The sequence below is a fragment of the Equus asinus genome, chromosome 4, assembly GCF_041296235.1.
Source record: "Equus asinus isolate D_3611 breed Donkey chromosome 4, EquAss-T2T_v2, whole genome shotgun sequence".
Classification (NCBI taxonomy): domain Eukaryota; kingdom Metazoa; phylum Chordata; class Mammalia; order Perissodactyla; family Equidae; genus Equus; species Equus asinus.
Window position 1 is genome coordinate 20,935,983 of NC_091793.1, and position 24,743 is coordinate 20,960,725.

The window sequence follows — 24,743 nt, forward strand, 5'->3', positions numbered from 1 at the left end:
TTGTCCGTCAGTGTGTGTGTATAAAACTATGATTGAGGTGGGGCTGGCCCCGTGGCCGAGTGGTTAAGTTCGCGCGCTCTGCTGCAGGTGGCCCAGTGTTTCGTTGGTTCGAATCCTGGGTACGGACATGGCACTGCTCGTCAAACCATGCTGGGGTGGTGTCCCACATGCCACGACTGGAAGGACCCACAGCGAAGAATATACAACTGTGTACCAGGGGACTTTGGGGAGAAAAAGGAAAAAAATAAAATATTTTTAAAAACACAAAAAACTATGATTGAGGTGTACATAATTAGTGTTAAATCATAGTGTAAGAGGCGATTATGCATCCTATTCTTGTCACTCGACATCACATTATACCTCATCTCCATGTTATGGCAAGGGTTGGTAAACATAACTTTTAATAGTCCGCCCCATTGTTGATGTGGTGCAATGAATGTGGGAGATCTCCACAGATTAGGAGCCAGTGAGGGGCCGGGAGAAAACCCAGAAGTCTTCTGTCCAAACTGCTCCCCTCAGAAAGTAGAGTCAAAGACCTCTCAGACTCGGTCTCACGGCGAAGAGCACGGACGGGCCCCGAGACTACCCGGGCTCCAATCTCAGCTCCACCACATCCTGGCTGTGTGACTTCAGGCTGGCTACTTTGCCTTAGTTTTCATCCACAAAGTCAAGTTGATAACAGTTCCTTCCTCCTAGGGTTTTTGAGAGGATTAAGTGACAATATATGTGAAGTGCATGGGACAGTGACTGGCATATCCTGTGATATGTAAGTGTTGGCTATTTTTCTCAGCTTTGACCGGAGATCCTACAGTGAGGTTGGGGAACTGTAATATTTTTATTTTGTCTGCCTCTGCTATGATTTAACAGCTTTTATGCCTTTAGATGGGGTTTTTTATTTTACTTAGGAATAAATGTATTGCTTCAGTTTGAATATTAGAATTTAATATATTCAGAAGGAAAGAAAATAGATTCAGGGGGAAAATGATCCTCTCATAAACTTAGCATATCATTAACTTTTTTCCTTCAAAAATGCCAAAAGCCTGATTCCTCTTAGTAATATGCCACAGAGCTTTCCTAGGGCTCTGAGATAGTTGTGTGAGCTCTATGAGGATTTCCACGATATTTGCCTCTAGAAAATTATTTCATCTAAGTTACTTTCCCAAGGATTCAGACAGGAAAGTGAGTTATTTTTTAAACTGTCACTGGGTGCAATAGCAAGCCCACTGGACGTAGGGTCAGGAGACCTGGGTTCAAGTCCTAGCTGCTTCCTTCGTTCTTTCACTAATTGGCTGGCTTTTGGCAAGTCGCATGACATCTTTGAAGCCTGGTTTTCTCTTCTGTAAATGGGAGTGGGTGTTGCACATAACAGCCTGGAAGGATGTTAAAGGATTAGATGAAATTCAATAATATGCAAGAAAGTGTAGTAGACGTTAAAAGGCATCCTATGAATGTGTCATTCTTATTATTAGACGGAGTCACATAAACTCATTGCTATGATTCCCCATCTGAATAGGGTTTTGTTTTGTTATTCTCAACATGTCTCCTGTGTGCGCCTTCTGGAAGCATGCCGTGTCCAATAGCCCAAGATGTATCACAATGAACAGATAATTGCAGGGCCTGGCTTTGTGTTCTCTCTTGGTTCCCTTGATGGACTAGCTTGTTTATTTCCATCTGAGGAAAGCAGACCCATTATTTTTATTGCATTTTGTTCTGTCACGTTCGCACTATCGAGTGTCGCTTCATTAATTATAAGTTCCAAGGGAAAACATCTCTATTTAGGCAGAGATCTACATCTCATATGACCGGAATGGCCTATTGAGGGGGCCTACTGTGTGGTGTGTTGTGCTCCCTTGAGACAGAAGCGTAGCTGTAGTAACTGAAATCTCGTGCAAGCCCGTGGTGTGGATGAGGAGGGGTGCTGACCTTGTTGATTTCTCTCTTCTTTATTGTGGTTCTAAATCTACTGGGGACATTGGTGGGATTCCTGAGAGCTGGTTCCCCCGGCCCTCAACTGTGCCTTTTGTCCTTTAATATCATTAGATGTAAAACTAAAGAAGGTAGTAGGTAGAGAATTGCATGTTTTAATACCTTTGTGCCAAAATGGTCTTCGGGACTGAACACAGCACCTACACCTCCAGGAATCAGGCTACGGTTATTCATTTGTTAAAAAACATTTATTGAAGGAATGGCTTTTAGATGAGTGTGAACACATTTGTAACATCCACATTTGCAGAAACAATTTTCAGGCTCTGTTCTTTAGTGGATTACTTTTGCACCAACAGTAGAACACGCACTTTCTTTTTCACAGTAAAGAGAGAGTGGCCGTGGTGATCTGTTTCCCTCCCTCTTGCCCAGTCCTCTGTGGGCTGGCAGAAGTTGGGAGTGAACCCATACTAGGACCGAATCTGGACTTGAACCCAGTCTCATTTGATCAGTATTCATGAAATATCCTAGCTACGTTCCGGGCATATGCCAAGTGCTGGGAATACAGAAATAAATGGGACATGGCCTCTGTCTGTGTGCTCATGATGCTGTGGAGAATACAGATATGCAGCCAATGACTGTGAGGGGCTTGGTCAGGGATATAGCAGAGCGCTGCGGGGACACGCAGCCGTGGCCTAGCCTGCCAGGCGTGTGCTCCACGCCCCTCCTTCTTCATCTGCTGGTCCCTTACCAGGGATGCTCTTCCATACCTTTTCCACTTGGATAACTCCTCATCTGACCTTCCAAATTCAGTTCAAAGGTCACCTTCTCTGGAAAGCTCCCCTAATATTCTGCCAAGCCCCAAATCTGTTTCCTCAGAACCCTGCACTGAATCGTTGGTTTGCTTATCCAGTTCAATATTTTTTTTACTACGTATTATATATTTAGCACCATGCTTAACACAAAATTAATTTGGCCCTTGAGGATTGACTCATCTGATTCACAAAAACCAAACTCACAGGAATATGATAAATTAATCAAAATGACCAGAGGGTCATTTTCCTCATTTCCCGGGGGTGGGGAGCACAAAGGGGAGAGCAGAGGAGGAGACCACACCTTTCTAAGGCCCCTCATCCAGACTCCCCTACTGTCCAGTGTACACCTCTGTTCCATGGCGGGAGCATGTGGGAGCCTTCTCCTACCTGGACTGTGAGATCCTGAGAGGCGAGGGCAGGGTCTTCATGAGGATGGAAAGAAGAGAACAAGATTCTACCTGAAGGTTATATTGGTGTGGTGGTTAATTTTACGTCGTCATGGCTAGGCTAGGATACTCAATTGTTTGGTCAAACACCCACTGAAATGTTGCTGTGAAGATATTTTTCAGATATGGTTAACATTTCAATCAGTAGACTTTGAGTAAAGCAGATTACCCTCCATAATGTGTGTGGGCCTCCTCTAGTCAGTTGAAGGCCTTAAGAGAAAAGATTGAGGTCCCCAGAGGAGGTAGGACTCCTTCTTCCAGACTGTCCTAGGACTCAAGACTGCAATATTGACTCCTGTCAGAATTTCCAGCCTGCTGACCTTCCCTACAGATTTCCAACTTGTCAGCCCCCACAGTCACATAAGCCAATTCCTTAAAATAAATCTCTCTCTCTATAAATACATCCTATGGGTTCTGTTTCTCTGGACAACCTGTACTAATACAATTGGTAATACATGGGGGTTTGTACAGGAATTAGTACTCTGAAAGTTTTGGACTTTTAATCAAAGCCATCAAATCTTAAATTTTTAGACTTAGAAGCACTCTAAAAGGTTATAAAAATTACAGCTTCTGGGGCCAGCCTGATGGCATACTGGTTAAGTTCTTGCACTCTGCTTCAGTGGCCCGGGGTTCACAGGTTTGCATCCCAGGCGTGGACCTAACACTGCTCATCAAGCCATGCCGTGGCAGCATCCCACATAAAATAGAGAAATATTCACATGGATGTTAGCTCAGCGACAATCCTCCTCAAGCAAAAAGAGGAAGGTCAGCAACAGATGTTAGCTCAGGGCCAATCTTCCTCACACACACACACACAAAATTACAGCTCCATTTTATTGAGAAAACCAAGGCTCAGAGAGGCCAAGTTTCCTATCCAAGGTCACCCAGCAGAGAAGTAATTGTAATAGGTGAGACCGGTCCCTGCCTTCTGACTTACTCCACTTTTTATATATACAAAGAATGTCAGTGAAATAATTAAATATGTAATGTCCTTATACTGTGCCTTGATTTTATGATGGCATAAGTAATAAATATCCTTTCAGGATTTGACTTTCATGTAAGAGAATCATTCTGGTTCCAATATGGAGAATAGAATGTGGTGGGGGTGGAATTGTAGAAGCAAGGAGATAGGTTAAGAAGCAGATTCATAAAGTAAAATAGATCGTAAAATACATTTGTTACCTAGCAAAACCTGCTTAAGGAAATCCTCAAACTCTCAAAGATGGTGAGTTTGTTTCCCCAACTAGTTCTAAGAGAACTGACTTCCTACCCTCGTACTAAAACGGGGGCAGGTCCTGGAGCCTCCTGATCCCAGTGACCCCTCTGCTATTCAACACTTGCCCACAGGGCAAGCTGTACACTTGGTGATACCTGTGGGTTTTGAAGGACGCCAGGAAGACATCCTCTATCAGTTACTCTTGTTAATGTCTGAAATTCACTCATCAGAAGCTGGATCATCTGTGTCCAATATTGTCCTGTTCCATATATTTATCGGGCACCTACTGGGCACTGGCCCTACACTAGCTATTGGGAACAAAGAGACAAATAAGACATGGTCCTTAACCTTAAGGAGCTCACAGTCTAAAGGGTGTAGGAAGACACAAAAATAAATAATGACAATACCATGTAGTAAGTTAAATTGTGGGAGTATACACAGGATGAGCACTCAGGCCAGCCTGAGGTGGATGGTGAGGGTGACAGGAAGGAGACAGAGGATGTTTCCTGGGAGAGGTAAAGCCTGTGCTGAATCTTAAAGAGAGGCAGGAGGCAATAGCCCGGCCAGGCGGAAGGGGATGGTGCTGGCAGCAGACATGGTGTATATAGAAACCACCAGCAGTTCAGGGTTGTCCGTGTAACAGGTAGGACAGGGAGCAGCAAGAGATGCAACTGAAGGGGCGACAAGAGAAGACTGTGGAGAGCCGTGAATAAGGAGCTTGGCGTCTTCCCCTGCACGGTGAGGAGCTGCTGGGAGGTTTTAAGGAGGAGAACAAAATGGTCATTTTGGATAAATCACTCTACTTGCTGAGGGAAGAGAGATTGAGGGGTTTGAGACTGAAAGCAAGGAACCCAGTTAGAAGGGGCCTCCAGGAAAAATGCCAGGATGGATTTGAGAAATATTTACAGATAAACCTACCTGGATGTGGGTGCTCCCCCCTCCCCTGATTATTCTGAAGCAAATCTCAGACCTCATAACATTTCATCTGCGAATATTTCAGAATATCTATCTAAAAGATAAGGATTCTTTTTAGAAAAGTAACCACAATACTCATTTCACCCTCCTCAATGAACAATCGTTCCTCAGTATCATCAAATATCTAGTCAGTGTTCAATTTCCGTCATTATTGTCTCATCAAGTTTTTAAGAGTTATTTGGATCAGAATCAATAAGACCCATACATTGTGATAGCTTGATATGTCTGATTCTCTCTCTGCGCATGTCCATTACTTAAGAAACTGACCAATTAGTCCTATAGTGTTTCCCACGGTGTGGACTATGCTGATTGCATCCCCATGATGGTGTTACCGCCTACAAACATGGTTCTTTACCTGCACATAAGAGGGGCCAGATAAAAACTGGAACACCAGGCTTATGGCAAGGAAAGGGTTTTTATTTCAAATGACATCAGCTGGGAGACAAGAGTGAGCCCTCAAATTTGTCTCGTTTCATCTCATCTCCCCGAAAGAGGGGAGGCGAGGGGTTTTAAAAGTTTGTGAGGAATGTGGCTGCTTGTAGAGGGGCAGGGGGAGTCAGTGGCCTTGCTGGTCAGAGGCTTCCCACCAGCCTGCCTTCGGCCTTGGGAGGAGGAGCAGATGATAAGGAATCCAGGTGCTTGTCCTTGGCGGTGTCTCCCTCTAAGGCAGATGGTGGATTCTGGAGGCAGGAAGCCAGGGAATAAGCAGGGAAAGAGTGCTTTAGTTTTAACCCCTTATATGCTGGGTTTGATGTAGGGGAACAGATATCAGGGCCGGCATCAATGGCGCTTGAATCTGTTCCTCTGTCCCCTGTTTTTTTCTGTAAAACGTTACTTGGATACAGAGCCCTGATTACGTTCAGGTTTGACTTTTTTTTGGCAAGACTAGGTGGTGCTGTTCTTCTGTCAGGCCCGATTGTCTCTCTTTTTGTGATGTTAGCCGTTGACAATCATTGCCTAGATCTATGAATTTGGTTAGGTTTTGCAAAACGACAATACCTCTTTTGAAGAGGCTGTAATATATTAAGTCTATGGCTGCGGTGTGAATAAGCCTCTCCTGGCCTTCCTCTTGAGGGGGACAGAGAAGGCAACATGACACCTGTGCTGGCCAGGGTTAGGGAGAAAGGTGGCACAGAATCATCCCTTGCCTCACTGACAGGTCTCCCCTGTGCCAGCTCCTCTAAAGGGCATTCCCTTCCTCCTGGGGAGGGGGCACCCCCGGAACTGAGACACCCAGTTTCCGTCTGAGGATTTAAACTAGTAAAAGCATTCCTTAAGGGGATGAGATGAGACCGGCTCCGTCAGGGACATGGTGTCTTCTAAATCAAAGCAGGACTTCGCTGGAGTTAATCATGGTTACAAGAGTGTTGTCTCAGTAAGACAAAACAGAATGTAAAATTAACCAGGATCTAATAAATAACACTAGCAAGCTGAAGAAAGACCACGTGCCCTTTAGGAGAAGACAGCAAAAAAGAAAGAAATTAGCAGTAATTCCCCAGTACTAGCTGATGGAGGGAGATGCCGAATCTGGTGGGTGAGAATATGGTGGTTACTAGAGCAGTACATACTGCCATGGGGCAGAGATAGTCATCTACTCATTTATTCAGCACACGTATATTGAGTGCTTACTGTGTACCAGGTCGTATGTATCACACCCTTGGAGTTGAAGGGTAGGCTCTCCCCTCACCTTTCCCATTCTGGTGGGGGAGACAGAGCAATAAACAGACTGTTAGAGCTCATTGTGCTAAGTGCCTGGAGTCGGGAGGTACAGCCCCCTGAGGAGCATGTGATTCCAAGCTCACTAAGCCCTCTGGGCAACTTGATCTTGGAAAAGGGTGCTGCCAACATGGGACCTCCACTGCCCCACCTGTATCCCCATCTTTTTTATTTTTAAGTAATTCTGACTTCTTAGATCCAGGGTAGCAGAATGAGACACACACTTGCTTTGGTCCAAACACTCTTAACTGATCCTATGACATCCATTTTGCTGTGTCATAGGAAATGGGCAATGTTCTAGTCCAGGCTTGGCCCAGAAAGAGAACTTATACAGATTTGTTTGTTTGTTTGTTTTTATTGTGACAAAATTCACATAACATAAAATTTACTATCTTAACCATTTTTATGTATACAGTTGAGTGGTAGCAAATACAGCCAAAATGCTGTATAACCATCACCACCATCCAACTCCATAACTCTTGTCATCTTGTAAATCTAGCTCATTAAACACTAACTCCCCGCTTCCCCCTCCCCCACTCCCAGGCCACCACCATTCTGCTTTCTGTATCTATGATTTTGACTCCTCTAGGGACCTGGCATAAGTGGAATCACACACTATTTGTCTTTGTGTCTGGCTTATTTCACTTAGCATAATGTCTTCAAGGTTCATCCATATTGTAGCATGTGTTAGAATTTCCTTCCTTTTTAAGGCTGAATAGTATTCCATTGTCCATATAGACCACATTTTGGTTCTCCCTTCATCCACGGATGGACACTTGGGTTGCTTCTGCTCTTTGGCTACTGTGAAGAATACTTCTATGAACATGGGGTACAAATACCTCTTCAAGATCCTGCTTTCAATTTTTTTAGTTCTACACCCTGAGGTGGAATTGCTGGATCATATGGTAGTTCTATTTTTAAGTTTTTGAGGAATCTCCATACTGTTTTTCACAGTGGCTATACCATTTTACATTCCCATCCGCAAGGGTTCTAATTTCTCCACATCCTTATCAACACTTGTTAATACTGTTTTTGTTTTTATTTTTGTTTGACGGTAGCCGTCCTAATGGCTGTGTGGTAATCTCTCACTGTAGCTTTGATTTGCATTTCCCTAATGATTACTGATATTGAGGATCTTTTCAAGTGCTTATCGGCCATTTGTATATCTTTGGAGAAATGTCTATTCAAGTCCTTTGCCCATTTTTGAGTGGGGCTGTTTGGTTTTTTTCTTGTTGAGTTTTAGGAGTTCTCTCTATGTTCTGGATATGAATCATATATTCCTTATCAGATATGTGATTTGCAAATAGCTTCTCCGGTTCTGTAGATTGCTTTCCCTCTGCTGCAGTTTAGCGTTGGAGCCTTCCCCTGGAACAAGCCTCCGGTAGGCTGCGGAGTTCCAGAATAGTTACATCAGACAGACTTGCCAGTGCAGCTGTTGTCTAGGAGGGGAGACAGATTCCCGGTACTTCCTATTCCACCGTCCTTCCCAAATCCTCCCACAGGAATTTTATAAATGAAAACATGACGACAATTTTTCTGACCTCTTCCCAATAGCTGCCACATTTTATCGTTCTGGGGAGCCACGTAACACACCCCTTCCCCACCGTCCCTCATGCAAAGGAAAATATGCTTTCTGCTTTCCGTATTTTGCCATACGTATAGCACTTTCTGAGTTTGGTCGTGTGAGTTCGATAGGTGTGAAGCAGGTGAGTGGGTCCCTAAGAACCTGATCAGTTTTGTATGCACTAGAGAAGGCGTGTTTCCTCCTTCCTTCATTCATTTGACAGACAGTGAAGGAACTTACACTGGGCCAGACCCCAGACCGTGCTCAGAACACAGAGAATAACGTGGTCTCTGCCCCAAAGTGAAGGGGATCCTATGTTAAGTAAAGAGATGAACTGGAAAACCTTTAAAGCTCCTTCTATAATAATAGGTTGTGTGATTTTATAAAAATCACAATTTCTTGGTGCTGGCAAACCCCACCATCCCTAGGCCTGGATCACTTCTCTCACCCAGCAGTACCAGAATTGTTGACTTGCCTCTGTCAGGTAAATGACGAGGGAGTCAGGGTCCAGCGGTCCTGAAGAGAATTAATTTTCTCACTGATATGATGGGGAAAGCAGAAATTATCATATTGAATATTGCTTTTCAACCAAGTTTGCCAGCACATGAGGAAACTCTAACAGCTTTGGAATAAAAGTATCAATGGCCATTAAACTGAGTATAAGGTGAGGCAGTATTTAATTTTTGTATTGTGGTTATCTTTTATCTCAGACTTTCATTAGTTCTCTGGAGAGCTATCTGGTTGTGGCAATTTTCCTTAACATTTTTAATTTCATTTTCAGCTAACCCACCTTTATCCACCATGGCATAGCTCCAAGGACAGTACCTGAGGCTTGCTACAAGACAGAAAGGGGGCTGTCCCTGGGCTGGCCACGCGCAGGAGGAAGGGTCTGCAGTCGCACACACCTGAGTTGCAGTCTTGGTTCTGCTCCTTTTATTAGTGAGTGACTTTGAGCAAGTAGTCCACGTTCCTGAACCTCCATTTCAACATCTGTAAAATGAAAGAAACCACACCCACCTGAGAAGTTGAAGGAAGGTCTCTGGGCCCACGGGTGACATTTGTTGGTTGTCTACCAACAGAACCTTGATTTTAAGTTGGGGCTGTCCCGCTCTTAGCCGTGCATTTTGAGTGGGGGCGTGGTTCCTACCGGCTTGGGCCAGCCAGCGTAGCCCACCCTCTAGTCACAGGGGTAGGTCTACCAATGGGCACGTACCTTAGTCACAGCTGATGGGAGGCAAAGAAACCTGGGCTGGGAAGGAAAAGCTTCTCTCATCCTTGTGGACTCGAACAAGGAATCGTGCGCCCCCAGGGGCTGCTGATCCGTGTGGCCTAGAACAAGGAATCGTGTGCCCCCAGGAGCTTCTAACAGTCCTTTCAGACCATGAGAGAAGAGCCTGCTGAGAATGGAGCCAGCTCTGGACACCTCGCCTGAAGCCAGAGCTCCCCTGGATTGTTCAGCTCCGTGAGCCCATAGATCTACTTGGATATTTCAGCCGGTTCAAGAGTTTTCTGTGTTTTACAACATCATAAAGTCCTAATTGATTGTAGTGCGTTGAATAGTGGTCCCCAAAATGATGGGTCCACATCTTATCCCCTGGAACCGGTGAATGTGACCTTATTTGGAAAAAGGGTCTTTGCAGATGTAGTTAAGGATCTTGAGACGAGATCATCTCGGGTTATCTAGGTGGGCCCTGAATCCCATGACAAGTGTCCTTAAAGGAGACACACAGAGGGACACACAGTGAAGGCCCTGTAAGGACAGAGGTTAGAGTCATGTGACCACAAAGCCCAGGCACCCCTGGAGCCTCCTGATGCTGGAAGAGGCAAGGAAGGATTCTTCCCCTGGAGCCTTCCAGAGAGAGCACCGCCCTGCCAACACCTTGATTTCAGGCTCTGGCCTCTAGAAGTGTAAGAGGAGAAATGTCTGTTGTTTTTAAACCACCAAGTTTATGGTTGTTTGTTACAGCACCCCCAGGAATACACTGATCAATGTGCATTTAGAAATATTAAAATCCCTTTCTTTATATCCATTTAACTGCTTTCCATGCCTTTCCCATTCTCCTCCTTAAAGGGGCTGAGGCAGTCTAGGCTCAAGCCAGGCTGCCTCGGTTACATACCAACTTGGTCACTTCCTAGCTGTGTGACTTTCAGAGAATTACTTAACCTCCCTGTGCCTCAGTTTTCTCTTCTGTAAAGTGCTTTTACTAGGACTCAATGAGTGAATACGTGTTAAGTGCTTAGAATGGTGCCTGGCCTGTCGTAAGCCGTACACATAAGCAGTGGTCATTCTGTATTCTCCACTGCTCTTGGGTGATTCCCTTTCTTCATCGGAATGCTACTTCTTCATGGTAATGAGTTCAGTTTTGTTCCTGACTAGATTTTTCAATATATTCTAACTTGTGATTCATTCACCTCATTATGCTTTTAGGCCATTAAAATGGGGGAAATGTCACTCAGAAAAGTATAAACAAGCCAGGCCCAGTGGGATCTCACTAGATGGCCACAGCTAATGATTAGGAAAGTCAAAAGTCCACACCATTAGCGAAACAGAAAGACAAAGAGCCTGGTTTCACATGAAGCTGTTCAGTACTGTGGCTTCTAATGGGCTGTCTTTCTCCAGGCTTCCCTTTGAAATGCTTCTTTCAACAGGTATAAATAATTTAATTGATTTTCACAATAATTGGCTTGTTTTTGGCAGGTACTTCTATTTTGGTTTGTGGTGGGGGTACATCCTGGGAGAAGGAAGGATTTCTAGATTTAAGGCACCCTCTGACTATCCTATTTTCCAAATTCCAAACACAACACTTTTTTTTTTGAGGAAGATTAGTCCTGAGCTAACACCCACCACCAATCCTCCTCTTTTTGCTGAGGAAGACTGGCCCTGAGCTAACATCCGTGCCCATCTTCCTCTACTTTATATGTGGGACCCCTGCCACAGCATGGTGTGCCAAGCGGTACGTAAGTCCACGCCCGGGATCCGAACCAGTGATACCTGGGCCACCGAAGCAGAACATGCGAACTTAACCTCTGTGCCACTGGGCCAGCCCCCACAACACTTGTTTTTAAAACAATCGTTGTCTCCCTTTCTTTAAAGGAATTTAAGAGTAGGCCTTAGTTTACAAATCACTTAGCTCAGACTGGCACAGAGCTTTTATGATCGTTCCTCATCCAAACACTGGCAGTTTCAGAAAGTGTTGAATTTACTGGCGCAGCTGGCCCTCCCGAGCTCGCCTTTCACGTGGCATTAGCAGCTGAATGTCCCTAACTCTGCCCATCCGCAGGGCCTGCTCATCTTAAGATTGGACTTCGTTCTTTTCCTTTCACTGTCTCTCCTTCAAATAAGTGGAAAGAGACGTCTGCTTCCCAAGCAATTCCTTTACCATGTTTGCAAAATCAAGAGTCTGTCACGGTACACCTTGGCATGGCTGGAAGCATGGATTTATGCAACGTTAGATTTCCTAAAAGGGGGAGATCCATGTGTGGCTCTCACCTAAGACCTTCACAGGCAATTCTTGAAGCAAGTGGGAAGAAAAAGTCGACTACGATTGTGTGCAAAAAAAAAGAAGACGGCCCGGTGCCATCGTATCAATGCCGTCTTTGGAAATGGAAACCTAACATTGCACAGTGATATTATGGCATCTGGAGGCTCTTATCAGTGTAGCAGGGGAATTACGCATTTTGGAAAAGGCGTTTGCATGGCTCTGTGACCTTGGTAAATTCTGCCTTCTCTCCCTGACCTGGTTGGCCACCACCGCTAAGTTTTTAGGAGCAACAGTTCAAGGCTCTGAGATGAGCCCTTGTACCATCCTCTCCCGAGGCCTCAGGGCCAGAGGCCAGCCGTACCTTCCCCTGGATTGAGCAGCATCCAGCTGGCGGGGTTAAAGGATGGGAGAGGGATACGGTGAGGAAAATAAAGGAGAATGAAAAAGGAGGGTGGAAGGAGGAAGAAAAAAATCAGATCAAACTTTAGAGAGAAAGAAGCGCAGCCAGGCCTTTGAGAAATCCCAGAGCTGCAATGACGGTCTACACTTCGTTGTGTGGGTGCAGTTAGAGAAACAGAAGGAGTCCAGGATGGTGAGAGAACATTTTCCTAATGAATGTAATTCTAAAAAAAGAAGGATTATAAGGATAAAAACTTCTGCTTAAAATTGTTTTCTTGCTCTTCTTGCTTTTCTCCTTGGGTTGGGAGTGGTTAGGGGAATGAGAGGTGGTCACCATTTCCTGAAAGGCTAAGGTCTAAAGTGAACATAAATATTTACTGATCTGTTACTTTCTGCCCCTCCCCGGTCTGCAGACTGTCTGGCGTTGCCGGCAGATGGAAGGCAGGCGGTATCAGCGAGGATTGAGTTTGGCCGCACATACATAATCTACTCATGGAGGCTTTACCAAAAGGGAGTTTTTTTTTTTTTTTAAGGATTTTATTTATTTCCTTTTTCTCCCCAAAGCCCCGCAGTACATAGTTGTATATTCTTAGTTGTGGGACCTTCTAGTTGTGGCATGTGGGACGCCACCTCAGCATGGCCCGATGAGCGGTGCCATGTCCATGCCCAGGATCCGAACCAGCAAAACCCTGAACTGCCACAGCAGAGTGCGCAAACTTAACCACTCGGCCATGGGGCTGGCCCTGAGAGTTATTCTTCTTATACACCAAATCTGGAGGAGCCAGGCTACGGCTGGCATTTGGGCTTTCTATCTTCTATTTGACCATCCTTACTGTGAGCTTCCACCCACATGGTTGTAAGATGGCTGCTGAGCCTTCAAGCATTGCATCCAAGTTCCAGGCAGGATGCTTAAGGGCAAAAGATAAAAGAAACATGTCAGCTGAGTTTATCCCTTTTCCAAAAGCTTTTTATCTCATTGTCCAGAACTGAGTCACAGGGCCATCCCAAGGTGCAAGGTAGCTGCTACCCCAAATAAACTTGGGGTTCTTAACAGGGAAAAGAGGAGAATAGAATGTGAGTGGGCAATTAGCAGTGCCTGTCACACAGGGGTCTTTAACCCAGGCTCCCTGGACCTCCAGAGAGCTAGGGGGAGTATCCATGGAAACATTTGCACAAACGTGCTTCTGTGCGTTTTTCTGTAAATTCTCACCTTTTATCTCTCCAAATATTTCCTCTCCTCCATTCTCTTCTGTTTTTCCTTTTTGGACCCCAAGTAGACATATATTAGAACTTTCTTACTTTTCAAATTGACTCTCTTTAATATTTTTCATCTCCTTATCGCTGTTTTGTATACTGTGTAACAGCCTAGGGTCCAATTCACTAATTTTCTCTTCAAATTGTCTATAATTTCCACTTAACCCATCCGCCTGTCAGACCTAGAGATCTGGGGATGGGGTTTGCGTCCTCCTTCTCCATCGCCTCCCACAGCCAGGTAACCATGCCCTTCTGTTCCACCTCCTACATGCCTCTAATCCTCCCCTCCCTCTCCAGCCCCGCCACCTCTGTCCTACTTCAGACCTTGTCATGTCTTGTCCTGATTATTGCGAGACCCTCCTCACTGCCTCTCTGCCTTGTCTGGGCCTCCTTTCCATTCTCCACACAGCAGGCCATTCCCAGAGCGATCTTTCGAGAAGCGTAGATCATGTGGCCCCCTTCACGGTGGTTTACATGTACTGGGACGCCTCCAGGAACTCCCCCCAGGCAGCTAGGGGCTCTGTCCCTCCCGCTCCTCCGGCACCCAGAGACAATCTGGGTCTCGTGCTACCTGTCATGTCCCTGGCATATCTATCGACCTTGCAGAGAGGGACCATGGAGGTGTCACTGTTCAAAGTGCAGTCTGTGGACCAGCAGCTTCAGCATCACACGGGGGCTCATTAGGAATGCAGAATCTCAGGCCTCACCCAGACTTACAGAATCCTGATTTGCATTTAAGAAGATCCCAGGTGATTCATTGCACCTTAAAATTGGAGAAGCACTGATGACTGACGAGAAGCTTCTGCAAGGTGAGAGAGGGCAAGAGCATCTAAAGTTCAAGTTAGTCTGTTCATTGCCTTTGTGTTGGTGAGCTTGGGGAGGCGATGGGAGTGGAGACAGCCCATTGAAATGACCTACACACATCCTAGACTGAACAAAATCCATGCAAGCTTTGAGACTTGGAACAGGAAGAGAACTGATCATTGTGGAAACAGCTGACAATTTCAGGTTGATGCTGTGCTGCCCTGAATAAGGCAGACAGATGCCAGGGTATGTCAGCAAAAGAACCTGTCACAGCATCAATTAAGGGAAATGCTGAACACTCACCCCTTTGTTGGGGCCCAGCGTGAAGTGGGTGCAGCAGCAGGCGGGCGAGAAGGGAGACAGCTCTGTCCTGGCAACAGGAAATTGCCTTGGGAAGACTGATTTGTGCGTAGTGCAAAGTCATTGTTAGACCAGAAAGGGCGGTGTTTTGAGCCTTTTATGCATGTTCGACTCACCCTGGTTGTCCCACCTCATATATTCTTAGCACTCTTATGGCTCATCAAGTAGTCACAGGCAATGGCACTTAAATAATGGACCCTGAAGCCTAACTTCCCAAAAGGCCCCAGTCATCTTTTATTGATACAGAATAGATCTCCGGGGCAGATCTAAGCTCTCCTACGTGAAGCCTGCTTGGTGGGGTCAGGGGGAGGCCAGGGGCTGTAACAATAGCCTTTGGGTACCCAAGAGAGCGCCACTGAGGGGAGCATCACCATTTGTTGAACATCTACCTCCAGGTACCAGGCACCATGGCGGAAAATGGATGTACATGAACCCACTCATTCCTCTCTCTGGCCATATCACCCTGGTATTCCCGTTCCTACAGCTGAAGAAGCTGAAGTGGAGGGAGGTGACCTAACTTGTGGCATCTCACAGCTAACAAATGGCAGAGATGAGATTATGGGTTGAATCACGCCCCCCCCCAAAAAGATATGTTGAAGTCCTAACCTCCAATACCTCAGAATGTAACCTCATTTGGAAATAGGTCCATTGCAGATGTAGTTAAGATGAGGTCATACTGGGTTATGGTGGGTCCTTAAATATGACTGGTATCTTTATGAGAAGAGACACAAAGGAGAAGACCACCGTGTGACAACGGAGGCAGAGACTGGAGTGATGCGTCTGCTAGCCAAGGAATGCTGGGATTGCTGGCAAACACCAGAAGCTAGAAGAGGCAGGGAAGACTCTTTCCCACAGGTTTCAGAGGGAGCATGCCCCTGTCGACACCTTGATTTTGGACTTGCAGCTCCAGAACTGTGAGGCAATAAATTTCTATGTTAAGCCACTTGGTATTTGGCACTTTGTTACGGCAGTCCTAGGAAACATACAGGTATGAGCATGGTTTTCCCATTGACCTCCCCTTGCAGAGAGGATGCTGCTGGAGCCACTTGGGATGCTCCAATCAATAGCGTCCACACTCACAGGCCCCCTCCAGACCCCTCCCACGTGAGATGGGGTCAATGCTGCATGGAGGGCTTTCAAGGTGGAACTGACAACTTGAAAGCAGGAGCGCCAAACTCCTGTCTGGTGGGACCCTTTAAAACCCGTGATTTTATAAAGAAAGAAAGCAGGTGAGAGTGTTGCAGTCAAGCTCCGGAGAAGCAGAACCTGAAACAGGGATCCTCCGGCGAGGCGGGTGTTGAGGGAGGGCTCTCAGGAGAAACCTGGAAGAAGATGCTAGGGAAAAATGTGGTTCAAGCGAAGTCTAGCCTCAGCCTGACCCCATGGGTAGCTCTGGAGCGTGACTTGCCCTACAGAGGTGGTTCCTCCTACAAGGTAAGGGGCTGGGGGGTGAGGGATGGCCATAACCTCCCAGGCATCTCCTCAGCCAAGAGCAAGCCTTTAGAGGAGGGCACAGGTGTGAGCCATTAGCAGTCAACAGCTGGAGCAGCTCGGGGTGGGGCGGCCTGGGAAGCAGCAACATGCGGGGTTGTTGCAGTGAAAGGAATCCTGGCTCTGCCTCTCACTGGCTGTGCTCAGGCTGCTGGTGTCTGCACAGCGTGTGTTCACACGGTGATGGGAGAAGACGGGGCGAGGGGTGGGGGTGGGGAGGGGCGGGGGTGGGACTAACTGAAGGTATTCAAGGTCTCTTCTTTTCCCGGAGTGACTCTGGAGGAGTCAGGGGCGTAGGGGGATACATGATGGTGCTGGCAGAATTCCTCATTGTTTAATGCTCAGTGTTCCAAGAACAACACAGCCTTTGACTTCTTCTTCCTCCAAAACTCATTATTTAAACAGAAGTTTGACTAAAAATCAAAATACCTTAAAAAAAAAAAAAAAGACTTGAGCCAATTAATGAATGCAGGTTTTCTTCAGAAGTCATGAGGATCCAGCACATGGTCAGCTCTCTGCGATGACGGGATGCCCTCCTCCTTCCCCATCCTTCTGGCTCAAAAATAAAGCCAAACGAAACAAGGCCTTCCTTGGTTCTACCATCAAGGATGAAGTCGAGAGCTGAAGCCCTTCCTTAATTGGAAGTCAGAGGTGCAGGGGGAGGGGAGAGAGGCTTCTGTCCGCAGTGCAGGACATTCCCTTGGGGAGACTGATTTTGGGGACTGCAGAGTCCCACTATGGAGCTTCCTCAGGGCTGCCCTGGTCCTTTGTCCCTGCTTATTCATCTGATCTCATGCACTGTATCTGCTGCCTCCATGAGCTGGGCAGCCAGCCAGTTTCTGCTCTCATCTCTCTGGCAATGGAAGGAAGGACGGGGCTGGCCACAGACCAACCACAGAATGCTGTCACAGTCCCCTGCCGCTCCCTCACGGTGCCACCCGCTCACACAACCCTCCAGGTGCCCCTCCGAGCTCTCCCTCTCTGCTTACCCTGCAGGGCTTCTGTGTTCTCCCTCACTTCCCCCACCCCATGCCTTTGCCTCGGATCACCCGATTACCTGGTTGGTAACCAGCCCAAACTAGAAGTCAGGTTCCTCTCCATCCTGCCCAGTCTCCCTCACACTTTCATTCATACTAAAGTGCATGTGGCTAATAGTCTGATATTACTCTCCCTCAGGGGAAATTTCATTTTTTTCAACATAGTTTTTTTTTTTCCTGAGGAAGATTCACCCTGAGCTAACATCTGTTGCCAATCTTCCTCTTTTTTTTTTTTTTGCTTGAGGAAGATTCGCCCTGGGCTAACATCTGTGTCCTCTATTTTGTATGTGGGACACCGCCACAGCATGGCCATCAACAAGTGGCGTGCGTCTACACCTAGGAACTGAACCTGGGCTGCCAAAGTGGAGTGTGCTGAACTTAATCACTAGGCCACGGGGCTGCCAAAGTGGAGTGTGCTGAACTTAATCACTAGGCCACGGGGCTGGCCCCAGAAATTTCATTTTTATACATCCATCAGAGTACTAAGCTGAAAAGTGAAGCTTCCCAGGGAAGACTTCTAGAACTCAGGCAGTGAGCAGCAGAGACAGAAGGCGGGAGGAGGGAGGTACAGGCTTTCCTGGAGGCCCTAGAACCACACGGTGACTGCTGACTCTTTCACAACACTCATTGAGCCAGGGCAGTTGGGGGAGGGGTATAAATAGAGAATTGGCAAAATTTTATTTATGTTTTAAACGGATCACTCGGAAACTCTCCTGCTTTCAATTTGTACATCAGGCCGGGCCTGAGTGAGACTACTCCTGTGTGTGTGTGCATGATGTGTGGGAGTGGGAGTGTGTGGTGTGTGTTCATGGTATGTGTGACGTGTGTGTGTGAGGTATATGATGTGATGTGTGTGTGTGTGAGATATGTGTGGCATGTGTTGGGGGATGTGTGGTGTTGTGCGTGATATGTGGAATGTACGGGTTGGATGTGTGGTGTGTCTGTGATGTGTGTATGCTATGAATGGTGTGTGTGGCATGCGATACATATCATGTGGTGTATGTGAGCATGATGTGTGGGGTTTGTGTGTGTGTGTAAAGGAGAACCTTCCATGGCACTCTGGCTGGCACAGGATACTCACCTTTTGTCTACACCCCGGGCGCTTAGTCCAGCATCAACCCTACCTTCCCAAGCTGCAGCTGGGAGGACTGGGACAAGTGGGGACACGCAATCTCTGAGCACATATTTATCGACTCTCTGCCCCAGATCAAAGATGCCCATTTTGCACTAATTTTTTGTATATGGTGTTATGTAAGAGTCCAACTTCATTCTTTTGCACATGGATGTCCAGTTTTCCCAACAAAATTTGTCGAAAAGACTGGTCTTTCTCCATTAAATGATCTTGGCCCCCTTGTTGAAAATCATTTGACCATGTCTATGAGGATTCATTTCTGGGCTCTCTATTCTATTCCATTGGTCCGTATATCTGTCTTTATGCCAGTACCATATTATTTTGATAACTGTAGCTTTGTAGTAAGTTTTAAAATCAGAAAGTGTGAGTCTTTCACCTCTGTTCTTTTTCAAGATCTTTTTGGACTATTCAGGGTCCCTTGAAATTCCATACGAATTTTGGGATGGAGTTTTCAATTTCTACAAAAAACAGTCAGGATTTTGATAAGGATTGCATTACATCTGTAGATTGATCTGAGTAGTAGTGACATCTTAACAATGTTACGTCTTCCAATCCATGAACAAGGAATGGCTTTCCGCTTCTTTGTGTCTTTAATTTCTTTCAACAACATTTTATAGATTTCATCGTATAAGTCTTTTGCATACTTGGTTAAATTTGTTCCTAAGTATTTTATTCTGTTCGATGCTATTGTAAATGGAATTTTTTTTCATAATTTCCTTTTAGGATTGTTAATGTATGGAAACACAGTGAATTTTTGTGTTGACTTTGTATCCTGCCACTGAGCTAAATTTATTAGTTCTAACAGTTTCTTTGTGGAAAGGGAAGGTTTTTGAATTTCCCACCTGACGAGGAAAGCAATGGATTTGAATCGGCAATGCAGATCTTCTGCTCACCAGGGTCTCAGCAGAGAACATACTGGGTAAATGACTTTCGTGCGGGACTGAAGCTTGAAGAATGCAGGGGCCTTCCATTCTCTTGGGTGATTTATACATTATCCTCAAGCTTGACCATAAGGAGCATCTATTTAGAGCCTCTTGTGTATAGCCCCTCTTAGATTATTTTTGCTTGGATGTTTTTAATGGATTATTTAATTATATTGACTATGTAATACACTCTCATGGTACAAAATTCAGAAGGCACAAACGTCCATATAACGAAAAGTCAGTCTCTTACCTCTATCACCCTCCACAGAGTCCTCCTGCCTAGAAGTGAGCATTGTTACCAGTTGCTTGTGATTCCTTCCAGAAATGATCTGGGACATATACAAGCATTTAAGTATATGTACCCTTCTTTTTGGTTATAGACATTTTTCTGCTTCTTGCTGTTCTTCACTTCCCAATATACCTTGGAGATTATTTTACATGAGTACCTAAATTGCTCCTCTTTCTTTTTTAATAGCTGTATAGTACTCCATAGGATGTTTGTACCTTAATGTGTTTGATGGACATTTAGGCTGTCTCCCACTTCTGATATTACAGCTGGTGCAGAGTGAATATTAGGATTACTCTTGAATGACATTTCAGTGCCACAGCTCACACTGAGGAGCCTTATGAGAAATGCTTGTTATCATATCTATTGTCAGAGTGCCATTCAGGGCATCCATCACCTTCTACATCTCAGGAGGATCTTTAAGGGGACGGGTGGAGGAATTCCTCCCACATTTCAGTACCAAGGCTGAGGTGGTGCTTCTCCTGAGAAGTTCTGATTTTCTTCATCTTATGGACTCGGTGGTTCATGTATTTGACTGTTGTTCACTCTTTGCTTTGGCCACCAGGGTGCTCAGAACCAAGTTTATGGGCCTTGTTAGCAACTCTACAGGACTATTTACTATACATTTATGGATACTAATCTTACTCCTGGTTTCATTACTTTCCGTCCCTTTATTTTCCTTTCACTTCAATTCCCAAAGCTATTTGTTTTATACCTTGACACCACATGCATTTTTGTAAGCCATCTCCAGTTCTTTGTATAATGAAGTGGGTATAAATAAACACATACAGGCATAAATATATCCATCATACATAAATAAAATACCAACTTGAGTCGAGTACCCAGAGGCAGACTTGATCTCTCTTCACCCTCCCTACAGCGTGATCCACGGGCCTTCCCCTCCCTGAGCCTCTTGCAGGATCCACTAGAGTCCCTCCTCAGCCTGGCCCCGCGGCCCAGGAGCCTGCTTCCCGGTTGCTCCAGGAGACATTCTAGTCCATCAAAATTCTCCCAGGCCCTCCTGCCCCAGACGAAGGCTGAGAAGAAAGTCGGGCTCCCACACTCTGTAATATCTTCACCTGGAGCAGAGGCGGAGGGAAGGAGGGGAAGAGAAGCGTTGGCGGCTGCACCCTGCCCCGCATCAGGACGGCGGGCATCCGGCTGCTGCAGCCGCCCTCTCTCCCTCCCTCCCTCCCGCGCCGGCTCAGCTGCACGCCCCGGCAGTTCCTCCCACACGTCAGCGTTCTTTTGCCTCAATGTGAGAAAGCAATTTGCATCCAGCCAGCAGGATTAAGACAGATGGAAGCAGCCTGCTTTCTCGTCTCAGAAACCCCTCTCATCTTGCGGAGGCTGCTGTGCGGAAGGCGGAGGGAGCGGTTTAACGTGGCCTCTGCGGGCTGAGTTTCAGATCTGTGGGTCAGCTGCCTTAGAGACGCCGAGTGAGTGACCTGCTGGGAGTGCTCAGCCTGGTGACCAAACACACGTGAACCCTTCCCGCGTGGCCTGTAGCCCCTGGCCTCTAGCCCCTGCAGCGGGCAGCTGTTTGAAGTCAGATGGAGGATGGACCAGGGCTGTTGCCAATACCCGGGCTGGGCCTGGGGCACCAGAGCAGCGCTCCCAGAATGGGATTCAGGACGCAGAGACGCATCTGGAGTGCTGCTCTCTCCCAGGGCTTCTCCCTTGGGATGGAAAGCGCCGAGAGAGAGCAGAGAATTCAAAAGCCTGCGCCTTTTCCTGAGCTGAGTGCGATGTTTGCCATCCTCAGTGTCTTTATGTGCAAAATGGGTATTTAATAGCAACCGTGCTCAAAGAGTTGTTAGGAGGATTAGATAATAGAGGATTAGATAAGAGGATTAGATAATAATAGCCCTTATTACAGTCAGTCATCATTTTAAGTGCTTTACATGCAATAACTCATTTAATCCTTACAAACTCTTAGTTATTATTATCCCCATTTTTCAGAGGAAGAAACTGAGGCTCAGAGAGCTTAAGTAATTTGCCCAACGTCACCTAGCAGGTGAGTAACAGAGCGGCGATTTGAACCCAAGTAATCTGGCCCCAGAGTCTGTGCCCTTAAGCTCTAGGGACCTAAGGCTTGTCTGCAAAGATCTTGGGGGGCCGGGGGTGGGGGTGTGGGGGTGGCTGCCACTGGCAAGGAAGACACTCGCTCAAAGGTAGCACCTTGTTCTGGTGTCTGAGTCACTGGAGCCGGTTTCCAGGCTCCACCTGGGAGGTGAGCTCCAGGAAGGCTGATCCTCTGGCAGCCCCACCCTCTCCTTCCCCAGGGTGGGGGCCCTTCTCGCGATCCAGGTACCTACCTCCATCGACACATTTAATACCGTGGGCTTAGGCTACATCTTCTGCTTACATCTGTCTCCCCTGCTTGTCTGCCAGTGACCGTTCTCTCCAACATCCCAGGACTTAACATAGTTCTTGACATATAATGGTGCTTGATGTTTACTTAAAGATCGTTTCTTCTGTGTTTTGCACTAGAGCCGTGACCTCACCCTCCTCCTGGGGGCCTGGGCCAGAGATGTCACCTTGTAATCTGTTCTGTTTTGTCTGCTCGTGTCTCAAGCAGCCTGTTTTGAGGGCCCGTTAAAAGTATCTTTATAATTGTTGTTGTTTTCCAACACAAAAGCAAATCATGCTTCTAAAAAAAAAGAAATTGGAACCTTACAGCAACTTGGAAAATGGGCGTCCTCCGTAACCTGCTATTCCAAGTGGGGTCCTGGCTTGGCGTCACCTGGGAACGTGTCAGAAATGCAGAGTCTCAGGCCTTCCCGCCCTGCCCGGCTGAATTGGAATCTGCGTTTCACAGGATCCCACTGACTCACAGGCACCTGTAAGTGTGAAGAGCTAGTGCAACCCTCCTCCTCTCCCACCCCCGTGAAGACCACAAGTGTCCCCAGTTTTGTGTGCATTTGAGAGCCTTTTAAAAAGCACACTCTTCTAACCTCTCAGTAATTACCTGCAATTTTGTAGCCGCATCTGAAACCAAAATCCTCTTCAAAGCCATTCAGCAGGGAGCTAACAAAACATCATCATCTTGTCTGTCTGCTCCCACTCTGCCCCCCTCCAACCTGTCACCCCCCCAGTTGCCACAGAGATCTTTTAAAAAAAAAAAAAAGATAAATAAATCAGCTCATGTCGCTCTCCTGCTTAGAATCCTGCGGTGGCTTTCCATTGCTCTGGGAACAGCCCGGCATCCTCGCCACCGCCTGTCTCCAGCGCCCTTCCTCCTGCTCCTCACTCCTGACACACTGATCTTCTCTCTGGGTCTTTGCCATCTCTGCTCCTGTGCCCGATGCCCTTTCTTCCTCTTTCCCTGGATGGTTCCTTTTCATCCTTCATGTCTCAACTTAAATGTCACCTCCTCAGAGGTGCGAGAGGAAATGCCCACCTTGGGACTAGCACACCCTTGCCTGCCAGTGCTCTCTGCCACAGCGGCTATGGTCAGGACTGTCTCCCCATAGATGTGTGAGTCCCATGGGAGCGGGGACCTCCTGCCTCACTCAGTCACTCTCCTTTGTATGCAGTACTTGGCAAATGGCCTGCACACGGTAGGTTAATACTCAATAAATATCTGTTGAATGTATGCCTGCTTTCTGGAGATCAGGCATAGTAATATCATCACCCTGTTTTTATAGGCTTGTTGAAATTATAAAAATAATAGATGCTAATTATATATTTTTAAAAACTCTTCAGGCAGGAATAAAATAAAAGGAACACTCTTTTTTCCTTGATTCCTTTCAACTGCAAAAGTAACCACTGATAGCATATTTTGTCTCCTTCCCAAATTGGATAACCTTTTAAAAACCACACAAATAAGATCATGCTATAATTACTAATTCTATACTGCAACTTGCTTTTCTTTGTTTTCTTTGGTGAGGAAGATTGGCCCTGAGCTAACAAGTGTTGTCAAGTTTCCTCTTTTTTTTGCTGAGGAAGCTTGGCCCTGAGCTAACATCTGGGCCAATCTTACGCTATTTTGTATGTGGGACTCCACCACAGCATGGCTTGATGAGTGGTGCTAGGTCCACACCTGGGATCTGAACCTGTGAACCCAGAGCTGCCAAAGCAGAGTGTGTGAACTTAACCACTACACCACTGGGCTGGCCCCTGCAACTTGCTTTTCTTTAAAATTGTGGTAAAATTGACCATCTTAACCATTCTTTAGTGTAGAGTTAAGTAGTGTTAAGTATATTCACATTGTTGTGCAACGGATCTCCAGAACTTTTTCATCTTGCAAAACAAACTCTACACCTATTAAACAGCAACTCCCCATCTTCTCCTTCTATTTCCTGTTTCTATGAGTTTGAACAACTTGCTTTTTGGACTTGATGATACATCTTCCCAGACGGGCACGTCAGATCCAGCTCGTTATTCCTCCAGCCTCATCGTATTCCACAGTGGCTGCAGCTGATGTTTAACCAGCCTCCCGTCAGGGGACAGGGAAGTTGCTGCCAGTGTCTTGCTGTTACAGACCATGCTGTGATGCCAGGGTTAAACCCCCAGAGCTGGGAGATCAGAGGGTATGCGCTTCCATTTTGCCAAATTGCTACTCAGAGAAGTCAGACCAGTCAACCGTCCCACCCACAGGGGATGAGGGCTTGAAAGGAGGGGTCAGTGACTCTTCTGTCTGGTTTCCCGGAAAAGTCTGGAGGGTGAACTGGTGGCGGGACCGGGAATCAAGCTCCTAGATGTATACACAGGAGGAAATCTCATTCAAAAGCCACATAATGAGTGGACTTAGGAAGGAGCTCGTTACCATGGCAACCTGAGTCCCCTGCTGCCAAGGTTGAGGGGGGAGGTTTCTTCTGTCTTCTCTCTACCTGGCAGGAGCTCCTCTCTTCTCAACATCACTTGAGAAAGAAAGACAGAGTGTGGCATTCTTTTACTGAGGTCAGTGTGCAGTTT

At 46.4% G+C, this 24,743-nt stretch overlaps 1 long non-coding RNA gene across 1 annotated transcript; it reads right to left on the bottom strand.

The window, feature by feature from the left end:
* Nucleotides 1-5,780: 5,780 nt before the first annotated feature.
* Nucleotides 5,781-22,277, bottom strand: LOC139045028 (uncharacterized). Its single transcript, XR_011502579.1, has 3 exons — nt 22,142-22,277; nt 9,561-9,645; nt 5,781-6,055 (listed from the first exon to the last, which is right to left on the bottom strand). It is a non-coding gene; the product is annotated as an uncharacterized lncRNA (long non-coding RNA).
* Between the last annotated feature and the right edge of the window lie 2,466 nt (nt 22,278-24,743).